Source organism: Scyliorhinus torazame, chromosome 26 (assembly GCF_047496885.1).
Source record: "Scyliorhinus torazame isolate Kashiwa2021f chromosome 26, sScyTor2.1, whole genome shotgun sequence".
In the NCBI taxonomy this organism is placed as follows: domain Eukaryota; kingdom Metazoa; phylum Chordata; class Chondrichthyes; order Carcharhiniformes; family Scyliorhinidae; genus Scyliorhinus; species Scyliorhinus torazame.
Genome location: NC_092732.1, coordinates 7,404,193 through 7,414,862, shown reverse-complemented (window position 1 = coordinate 7,414,862; position 10,670 = coordinate 7,404,193). Strand labels below are relative to the sequence as shown.

At 43.9% G+C, this 10,670-nt stretch overlaps 1 long non-coding RNA gene across 1 annotated transcript; it reads left to right on the top strand.

The window, feature by feature from the left end:
* The first annotated feature begins 8,811 nt into the window (after positions 1–8,811).
* LOC140403046 (uncharacterized) lies at positions 8,812–9,302 on the top strand. Its single transcript, XR_011938222.1, has 3 exons — positions 8,812–8,883; positions 8,983–9,013; positions 9,250–9,302. It is a non-coding gene; the product is annotated as an uncharacterized lncRNA (long non-coding RNA).
* Positions 9,303–10,670: the final 1,368 nt, after the last annotated feature.

Sequence of the window (10,670 nt, the reverse complement as noted above, 5' to 3'; positions counted from 1 at the left end):
CCTTGAAATCGTGACCCTTTGCAATTGACACCACCACTCTTGGAAAAAGCTTCTTGCTGTCCACCCTGTCCATACCTCTCATAATTTTGTAGACCTCAATCAGGTCGCCCCTGAAGCTCCGCCTTTCCAACGAAAACAATATTAACCTGTCTTCATAGCTAGCACCCTCCATGGGCAGCACGGTAGCATTGTGGATAGCACAATTGCTTCACAGCTCCAGGGTCCCAGGTTCAATTCCGGCTTGGGTCAATGTCTGTGCGGAGTCTGCACATCCTCTCCGTGTGTGCGTTGGTTTACTCCGGGTGCTCCGGCTTCCTCCCACAGTCCAAAGATGTGCAGGTAGGTGGATTGGCCATGATAAATTGCCCTTAGTGTCCAAAATTGCCCTTAGTGTTGGGTGGGGTTACTGGGTTATGGGGATAGGATAGATGTGTTGACCTTGGGTAGGGTGCTCTTTCCAAGAGCCGGTGCAGACTCGATGGGCTGAATGGCCTCCTTCTGCACTGTAAATTCTATGATAATCTATGCCAGGCAACATCCTGGTGAAACTCCTCTGCACCCTCTCTAAAGCATCCACATCATTCTCGTAATGTGGCGACCAGAACTGCACGCAGTATTCCAAATGTGGTCTAACGAAAGTCTTCTACAAATGTAACATGACCTGCCGACTCCTGTACTCAATACCCCGTCCGATGAAGGCAAGCATGCTGTCTGCCTTCTTGAATACGATCGACCTGCGTTGCCACCTTCAGGGTACAATTATCCTGGACTCCCAGTTCCCTCTGTGCACCAATTTTCCCCAGGACACTTCCATTAACCGTTTAGTCCGCTCTGGAATTGGTTCTTCCAAAATGCATCACCTCGCATTTGCCTGGATTAAACTCAATCTGCCATTTCTCTGCCCAACTCGCCAAACTATCTATATTTTACTGTATTCATTGACAGTCCCCCTCGCTATCTGCAACTGCACCAATCTTAGTATCATCTGCAAACTTGCTAATCAGACCACCTGTACCTTCGTCCAGAACAATTATGTATATCACAAACAACAGTGTTCCGAGCACGGATCCCTGTGGAACACCACTGGTCACCTTTCTCCATTTTGAGAAACTCCCTTCCACCAGAACTCTCTGTCTCTTGTTGCCCAGCCAGTTCTTTATCCATCTAGCTTGTACTCCCTGAATCCCATGCGACTTCACGTTTTCCATCAACCTGCCATGGGAAACTTTATCAAACGCCTAATTGAAGACCATGTATACGACAGCCCTTCCCTCATCAATTAACTTTGTCACTTCCTCAAATAATTCAATTAGGTTTCAAAGACAAGACCTTCCCTGTACAAAACTATGCTGCCTATCACTGATACGTCTATTTTCTTCCAAGTGTGAATAGATCCTATCCCTCAGTATATTTTCCAACAGTTTGCCTACCACTGACGTCAAGCTCACAGGTCTATAATTCCCTGGATTATCCCTGCTGCCCTTCTTAAACAAAGGGACAACTTTAGCAATTCTCCAGTCCTCCGGAACCTCACCCGTGCTCAAGGATGCTGCAAAGATATCTATTACGGCGCCAGCTATTTCGTCCCTCGATTCCCTCAGCAACCTGGGATAGATCCCATCCGGACATGGGGACTTGTCCACCTTAATGCCTTTTAGAATACCCAAAACTTCCCCCTTCCTTATGCCGACATCCATCCCTAGCCTCAACATCCGTCATGTTCCTCTCCTTGATGAATACCGATGCAAAGTACTCATTAAGAATCTCACCCATTTCCTCTGACTCCACGCATAAATTCCCTCTTTTGTCTTTGAGTCGGCCAATTTTTCCATAGTTACCCTCTTGCTCCTTATATACGAATAAAAGGCTTTGGGATTTTCCTTAACACTGTTAGCCAAATATATTCCATGACCCCTATTAGCCCTCGTTATTGCGCGTTTGAGATTTATCCTACTTTCCCGATATTCCTCCAAAACTTCATCAGTTTTAAGTTGACTAGATCGTATGTCTGCTTCCTTTTTCATCTTAGCTAGTCTCACAATGCCACCCGTCATCCATGGTTCCTTAATCTTGCCATTTCTATCCCTCATTTTCACAGGGACATTTCTGTCCTGCACTCTGATCATCCTTTCCTTAAAAGAATCCCAAATTTCAAGTGTGGATTTACCCTTAAACAGCTGCTCCCAGTCGACATTCCCGAGCTCCTGCCGAATTTGGTTATACTTGGCCTTTCCCCAATTTAGCACTCTTCCTTTAGGACCACTCTCGTCTTTGTCCAGGAGTATTCTAAAACTTACGGAATTGTGATCGCTATTCCCAAAGTAATCACTGACTGAAACTTCAAGCACCTGGCCGGGATCATTCCCCAATACCAGGCCCAGTGTGGCCCCTTCCCGATTTGGACTATTTCCATACTGATGTCAGTGATGAGCTTTAAAAACACTTTACTTACTGGGTTGTCACTGTGGGGTCTGTCAATTCGGTTTTCTCAAATAATAAACGCAATTAGTACTTTAAGTAATGGACATTAAACATACGTTCAGTAAAATATCGGTGTTAATCATCAATGTTCACCCGATTAGCCTCAATATTAATTCCAAATCCAAATGAGCATGAATATTCTAGGCCTGATCATCCAGGCAGTTCCGGCAATGGATGAAAATGTACAATCCTGACAGAGAGAAAACAATTAGTAACTGCTGCTGGGTCAAATGATTCTTCATGGGAATATCTCAGAGGAAACATGACCCAATTCAGAACTCAAAGCAGGAAAATCCGTGCTGAAACTTCTCTGCAAGACTCCTCAGGAACCCAGGTAACGGAATCTTCAGCAGAATGGTGAGGAATGGAAGGTGGGAGACAAGAGAGAAATACATTCCTGTTGTTGTCTGGTGGCAGGAATCACTGGCAGCATGAGTTACGAAATTAGCTGTACTCAGACTTTGACCTTTTCTGCAGAAATGCTTGGCCTTGCATGGCGAAGGAGCGGGGGAGTAGAACTTGCAGCAGAGAGCGGGTCTGGCAGCAACGAGGCGCATTGGTGGTGACTGCAGCTGTTTGCTTTGAGCGTTAAAAATACCTCGCCCACAGCCCAAAGCGCGTTGAAGTCTAGATATCAGTACCCGAGATTGTGACCACTCTGCTTGAGATGGAAAATATGTTCGAGCCAAAAGCTCTCTGTGGTTTTCATGTTTTTACAGTTGAGGCGCTTCACCCACAGAACTGCCTTCAGAGGTCACACACTGGCATTCAATGTGAAACTGCAGACACTCTGGGGTTACCGCCCAGAGTGGATTCAACTAAACAGAGAACAGGCTGGTGTACAATCATGCTCAGTAACAGTGTGTTTATTAATGTTATACTGATTTCCTTTTTCTCTGCCCTTACCGGGATTTGAATAAAATTAACTGATCCCCAACTTTATTCACAAGTGCACAATGCCTTCATCTTACTGGGATCGCACTGTGCAATATCGACACAGAGAACAGGGCAACACAAGAAGGGAGATGGGAACAAGACACCATAATCGGTCAGGCCCTTCGGCCCTCCACGGTTCTGACCATGATGCCCAAACTAAAAAAGCTGCTGTCCTTAGTCGTATCCCTCTATTTCCCCTTCTTCATCTATCCATCCAGATGTCTCTTAAATGGTGTTAAGATGCCTGATTTCACCACATCCTATCGCCGCGAGTTCCAGGCACCCACCGCTCTCTGCATGATAAACCTACTCCGCACATCGCCATTAAACAAAACTCCTCTCACCTTTAACCTGTGGCCCCTTGTCATTGGCAAGTTAACCCTTGGGGAAAGACTCTGAGTTGCCACCCTATCTATTCCTCTCATAATGTAGAGACAGTTAGGGATGGACAATTAATGCTGCCCTGACCAGCGATGATCACATCCTATGAACGAACGAATATAAATTGGTGACCGCTTGCTTTCATCACAAGATAAATGCAAATCTTTGTATTTCGAAAGAAATACATGGTACAAATTTCACTCTTAATTTCTCTCCACTAATGTATTTCCATATTGCAGCTTCTAAGACATGTTCTCTGCCCGGCATGTACTGAATTTCGACTGATAATGATTTCCAAATATTTCCTGAGGCCTATCTTTCGGAAAATGTGGGGCATTGAATTGGGAATGTCGATCACCACAAACCTTTATTCGCGGCTTTATGAACAGATGGCATGCAGGCTAAATTCACTCGAGTATCTTCCCTGTTCACCGTTTAATAATGTTGTCGACTATTTTACCCAGAGGGGAAATGCTTTTAACTTAACTCTTTGGGAAGACGGAATGCAAGTCGTTTCTGCTCGAAATTTTATTTGAAAGAGAAGCCACTCACTCAACAGCAGAATGTGCGAGGGTGAATGCGGCTCAGAATCGAAATCCAACCCAGTTGAAGAGAGGCCCAGGGTTTTGGTCTGTCCCTGTTGCTACTCAAAAGATTGGTTTATTCGATGTGTGAATAATTCCAAAGAAACGCCCATTTCCATGATCTTGTTGGTGATATTCCCGAGAAAAACACATAGAAGGCTACAGAGGAAAATGATTCTAATTCTGTTGAATTGTTTTTATATATGGGTCCTTGTTTGGAAAACTTGTACTAATTGCAAATTTCTGCCCCCCTCCCCCCGCAAATTACAAAAAGGATATTGGCAATGGAGCAAACACGATTTACAAGAACGAGAGCTGGGCCGAAATGTCATAAATAACTAGAAATAGGGAACAGGCTGGGGATTGATTACCTGGCGAAGACAAGGCTGAGGGGCGGATTGGTAGATGTCTTATAAGTTGGATCAGCAACATCATCCCAATGACAATCTGGGATGGATCAAATTGAGTTAATTACCAACTGCTATATTCAGCATATTATTGCAGTTATTATTCTGCCCCGCCCTCTGAACCACAGCCAATCAGATTGTTGTGAGCTCTTCTGTTCCTTGTCAGCTGTGACACCCAGCCGGTGACGGCAGCGCAAATGAACGTCACATTCACCAAGACACTGTTCACAGAATGGTGTCATACTTTCCCGAGCACAGATCGTCATCGTTGCCAGCGGACCTGGCCCTGAGCTCGGGTCAGTCTGCGGCCACTCCGGCCACAGTAACATGCGAGTGAGAGCGAAACGGGGAGCAGGCTCCGGCTCAAGATGGCAAAGGAACATTTCACCCTGATACTCATTTTCCTGGTTCTGCGGAGTTACGGTGAGTAAACGGCGGTGGGAAATTTAACCGGAATTACCTTCGTTCAGTAAAATGCGAGAATGATTGTTTCCTGAGATAAAAATGTGATCCAGTGATCAGGTGAAGGGATTTCATCAGATAGTGTCAATATGTTTACTGCTTCCTCCTATACACCAAAACAGAAATAAATTGAAGAATAAGTCTCACCAAAAACTCTGTAAAACTACAAAGAGATTGTTCTCTAATTATAGCTGAAGCGTTTCAAAGCGGATGTTTCCAATCTGTCAATAATCACTGATAAGGTAACAATAATCTCTCTGGTTACAGACTCCGAGACCTCTTTGTCGCAAAAGCCCTTCCCAATGACCGCTGAAGTCGGGCAGATGGTGGAATTAACCTGTCATTGCATTTACGAAGTGGAATTGGTGTCTAGCTATGGCTGGTATAAACAAGGAGTGGAAGCCCCGAAAGCAATCGAAATTTTATCCTGTAATTGGGCCGATTGTAAGTTCATTTCTAAAAAAGGCAACAGCAAACAAGTACTGATTCTGGAAATCCGCAATGTTCAGGCGATTGACTCGGGTTCCTTCTACTGTGCTGATATGGATAGCTATGCACCGTTCCAGAAAGCAGCTACATTACTAGTTGGAGGTAAGAGAACAATTGAAATGAATGCTGATCATGCACAGTATTATAATTTTGTGTGAATCAATCGTTGAATATGTGTCAATCTGCGTCCAGACAGTTCCACCAACAAGACGGCGGTGCTTATATTTGTGCCACAGGGTGAGGAGAATTCGAGTGAAACCGTCCCCTTGGTGTGTTTGGTCAGTGGACTTTCTTCTAACCGGATTGCTATTTTCTGGAATATTTCCGGCCTGTTAACCGAGGGATCGAGCTATCCCGGTACAATGGCGGAGGACGGGACCTACAGCATCACCAGTCAGATCATGGTGTCGATGGAACTCTGGACTAGAGGCGCTGTCTGTACTTGTATTGTTCAACTGGGGTCTCGAATCAAAAAATGGACAACGAGCGTGTCGTTCCCCAAATCAGCAGAGACAAGGACAGGTGAGTTGGCGATCTTCACAATGATGGTTTGAATTCAAGTTATAATCAATAAGAATGATTAGCTGGAAGATAAGACTCTGAAGCCTGTTAAATAAGAACAAATGCTCTCCAATTTTTACCCCGATAGCTCTGTCGCATTTTCCCTTTAAACTAGAATCTGTTTTCCCTTTTCGAAGTTATTGAATGTGCAACAACCACCCTTTTTACGGGGTAGACTTTGGAATGGACTTGTGGTCATTTCTATGCTGGATGGTCTGTACAAGCAGAAACCAGACAAAAGTGGAAATCGTTGTCTAAAAATGACTTGTTTTATGAGACATTCATTTATTTTCTCTGAGTCTCATTTTCCAGAACCCATCATCCGTGAACATCTGTTTTATTGTTTGAATGCTGCTTCCTGAGACCTACAATCTTTTCGAACATTAATCTCTGGGTCTAGCACTTCACAGATATGTCATTTTCAGAAATTATTCCACGTATATCGCACAGGTTTTACTTGGGCAGGGAATCGGAGCTTTATTGTCACAAACCATTGACAGGGGCAGGGCGATTACTAATGCATGCAAAGGCCTTGACATTAGCAATAGGGCAGAAAGTAGAACAAGAAGGGAGGTGTGATGAACATTAACAAATCTCTGGTTCAGCATCAACTGAAGTATTACGTCCTATCTGGGCACCAGATTGTCTGGAGAATGTATTAGAGACAGTGCAGAAAAGTATCAAGGCAATGGTATCAAGGGCGGGAAAATTAATTCCCGTGCATTACCGATAGACACTGATGCTGTTCTCCTCGGAGAAGAGAAGTTTGAGCAGATATTTGATAGTGGTGGTTACAGATCAGGAGGGATCTGGGCTGAGTACAGAGTGAAAATCAGTACCCGGTGACCGAAGGATGGAGGGCAGGTCTGTACAAATGTGCTGTGGTTGGGAAAGGAATGAACTGCAACAAGATGGAGGACCCTTCTGTACACCGAATGTTCATCATTGGAACATACTGCCTGAGACTGTGGTTGAAGCAGTTCAATCGTGGCGTTCGAAAGGGACTTGGAGAATGGTGAGAAATGGAAGAATGGAGAGGGTGAAGACGAATTGCAGGCGAGTGGAATAAAGCGTGCTGTTGCTGTCGAGAGGTAGCAGAGAGTTGGTGGGCTGAATGGCCTCCTTCTGTGCTGCAATTATTCTCTGATTGAGTAATGTTTGGAGATGAAAATGGGAAGATAAATTAATGCTGGAAGACATCCGGAATCATTGAATTTTTAAATTGAGGAATCGAGTTTAAAAGCAAGGGCGATGTGTTGATGCGCCAGAAAGCATTGGCTGGTCACGTTCACAGTATTGTGATCAGCTGCACACAGCTTTTTAGGGGTGGAAGTCACAAGTCTACCGAGAGAGCCGGGGAGATTTGTTGGGAACTGGCCACTTCAGTTAATGTGGAGAGACTGGAGAAGCTTGGACTCCTGTTCTTACAGAAGAGAAGGTTAAGAAGAGAAATGATCGAGGCGGCGATCAAAACCAGAACGTTTCGATGGAGCAGCTAATAGGAACAGTGTACAATGGCAGGAGGTGAGCAATCAAGGGGACACAGATTGAAGATAATCAGCAAAAACTGCGGATCTTTGGAGAGTGTGATTTACACTGAAAGTTCATGAAATCTGGAACACGCAGCAAAATCATATTTACTAGTTACTTTCAGAAGGGGATCTGCAGAAATATTTAATAGGGAGCAATGTACAGGTCTATGAGGGAAAGCTGAGGGAGATTGACCCAATTTGGATAGAACTTTCAGAGTTGACACGAGGACAAAGGGCAGCATCATTCACTGGCTCCGTTTTCCACTATGACATCAGGTGCTGTTTGCATCATACAAACTGATGCACTGTGAGTGTGGAACAAGACTGACAGGCCTGCCAGATAGATCATTTCCATGGTCTAACGTTGTGCACTCGAATACTCTAGCCATTTTCTTATTTGGAGATATTTCCAACACCTTTAACATAGTTACTTTTTCACAACACTTCTACAGAACGAAATCAAAAGGCGGCACAGTAGCACAGTGGTTAGCACTGTTGCTTCACAGCTCCACGGTTCCAGTTTCGATTCCCGGCTTGGGCCACTGTCTGTGTGGAGTCTGCACGTTCTCCCCGTGTCTGCGTGGGTTTCCTCCGGGTGCTCCGGTTTCCTCCCACAGTCCAAAGATGTTCAGGTTAGGTGGATTGGCCATGCTAAATTGTCCATCGTGTCCAAAACGGTTAGGTGGGGTAACTGGGTTAAAGGGATAAGCTGAAGGGTGCTCTTTCCAAGGGCAGATGCAATCTCGATGGGCCGAATGGCCTCCTTCTGCACTATAAATTCTTTGATTCCATTTCAGGTGTCGCTATCTGTTTCCCGGGGTTTACTTTCCCCCTTTCCCTCCCAAGGTTCAGGTTTCGATTTTTTAACTGAGTTCCGTTTCCCAACTGAGAATGCCAGGCGATAAGGATGAGACAGAGAAGAAGATTTTAATTGTGTTGTCTCTGCAGGATGGTGCCATTGGGCCCTTCCCGCTTTCATCGCTGTCCTGGCGGTTCTGGTTCTCTTGTTGATTCTACTTCCCATTTGGATTTGTAAAGGCGGCAGATCAGGTGAGGAATCCTGTTCATGAGGGACATTGCCATGATTGCGTATCCAATGTTATTATCTTCTCCTGATTTTATTTTGCTAATTATAGTTCCTCCTTTCAGGAAAATGGGACAACAAAAGCCAAAATGAAAAGTAAGTGACTGAGACATTTGCAAACTACATCACGGACACTCTCTTTGTGTTTAGTATTGTGTGAAGTCCAGTTCAAACCCGACTCTGACTTCAATGCTTCATGTTGACATTCTGTTCGATATTTGAAGATGAATCTAAAACGGCTGTACAATTAATTGTTTTCTCAGCTATTTCTGGGACCTGGTCCAGGATTTGGATGACCTAACACTTCATTAATACTTCTTGTCCTTGTTCAGTTTCAGTTTGAGCGAGACAACACAAAGACAGGGGCGAAAAGAGCGACAAACGGGTAAGTTCCATTCACACTGTTGAGCCAGATGGTGTAAACAGGCCCTGAACAGTCAGAGACAGATGTGGAGAGTGACGTATGAAATTTCCCATGATTCCATTTTTCCTTGACCCAGGAAGTATTGATTGAAACCAACATGTCAGAGATGGAAGATGTAGAGTATGTTTAGAAAGAAGGGTTGCATTTGGAACTATTCTCTCTACAAGTGGTAGATTTCCTCGTTTTGTCAGGACGAGTTCTGAGCTAATTAGTAGGAATTCAGTCCATCGTCTCGCTGGACTTTTGTCTTGTTCTGTCTGTATATTCCAATTTATATCTCCATTCTGATTACTCCGGATGAACAGATACTTTGTTACACTGAGTCACAATAAAGACACCTCCCGATATAAAGAAACTCTTTCAATATCAATCTCCCAGAAATTTCCCAACCAATATCTTGGTGATTGAAATTAACACGTAACAGCATTCTAACTGTTAATGTGAATTTAGATAGTGCGGCAGGATTAGAGGGGACAAATGGCCAGTTGCTTGCTGGAAATGGCGTTGCGATATTGCGAATGATTTGGAGGAATAATAATAACAGCGTTTAATTTCCCATGCAAAAGTGTACAATTGTATTTGGTTTCACATCCAGTATAGCAGTAAAAACAGTTCAAAAGAGTAAATATTGCTTGTATGCCACCATTCATTCTTTTGCCAATATATTTCATGCATTCATACCACACACGCAGAACACAATTCACTAAATATATATGAAAAACAGCAAGTTAAATTATAATTATGTTATTGAGTGTTCATGGTACTGGGAACAAAATACCTCTGGAGCCGATTGTCCCACGCAACATTATAAAGCTCAAAGAGTGAGAGGGTCTACCGGTGATGGTCTGAACATTCCTCTGAGCTACTTTGGGAAACAAATTATTGAGTTGCGTGTGCTGTCGACCAACGGTTTTACCTGAAGTGTTGACAATTCTCGCTGGCTTACCGTTGCTGTTCACACTGAGGTAACCATACCAGACTGGCATGTTAACCGGTCAAATAATATCTGCCAGAACTTTTTATACCTTCTCTGAAGCATTTTGATTAATTTCAAACACTTTAAGTTTCTAATTAAAAGCAATTTTAAATATGCTGCCGCTGTTCTCTGTGAAGCTTAGCTTCTGGTCTACATATGTTCCCAGACTCTTGAAACACACTTCAAACTCTGCCGGTTGATCATTAAAATACACAGCGTCACACGTATGTAGGTCATTAATCTACAAAAGTAGTGCTTATACAAATCTGAAGATAATTCAATTTTCGCGAGAGCTGAAGAGTGGTCACACGTTCAAAGTAGAATCGAGGGAGAAGGTGGCAAATGGAAATTGG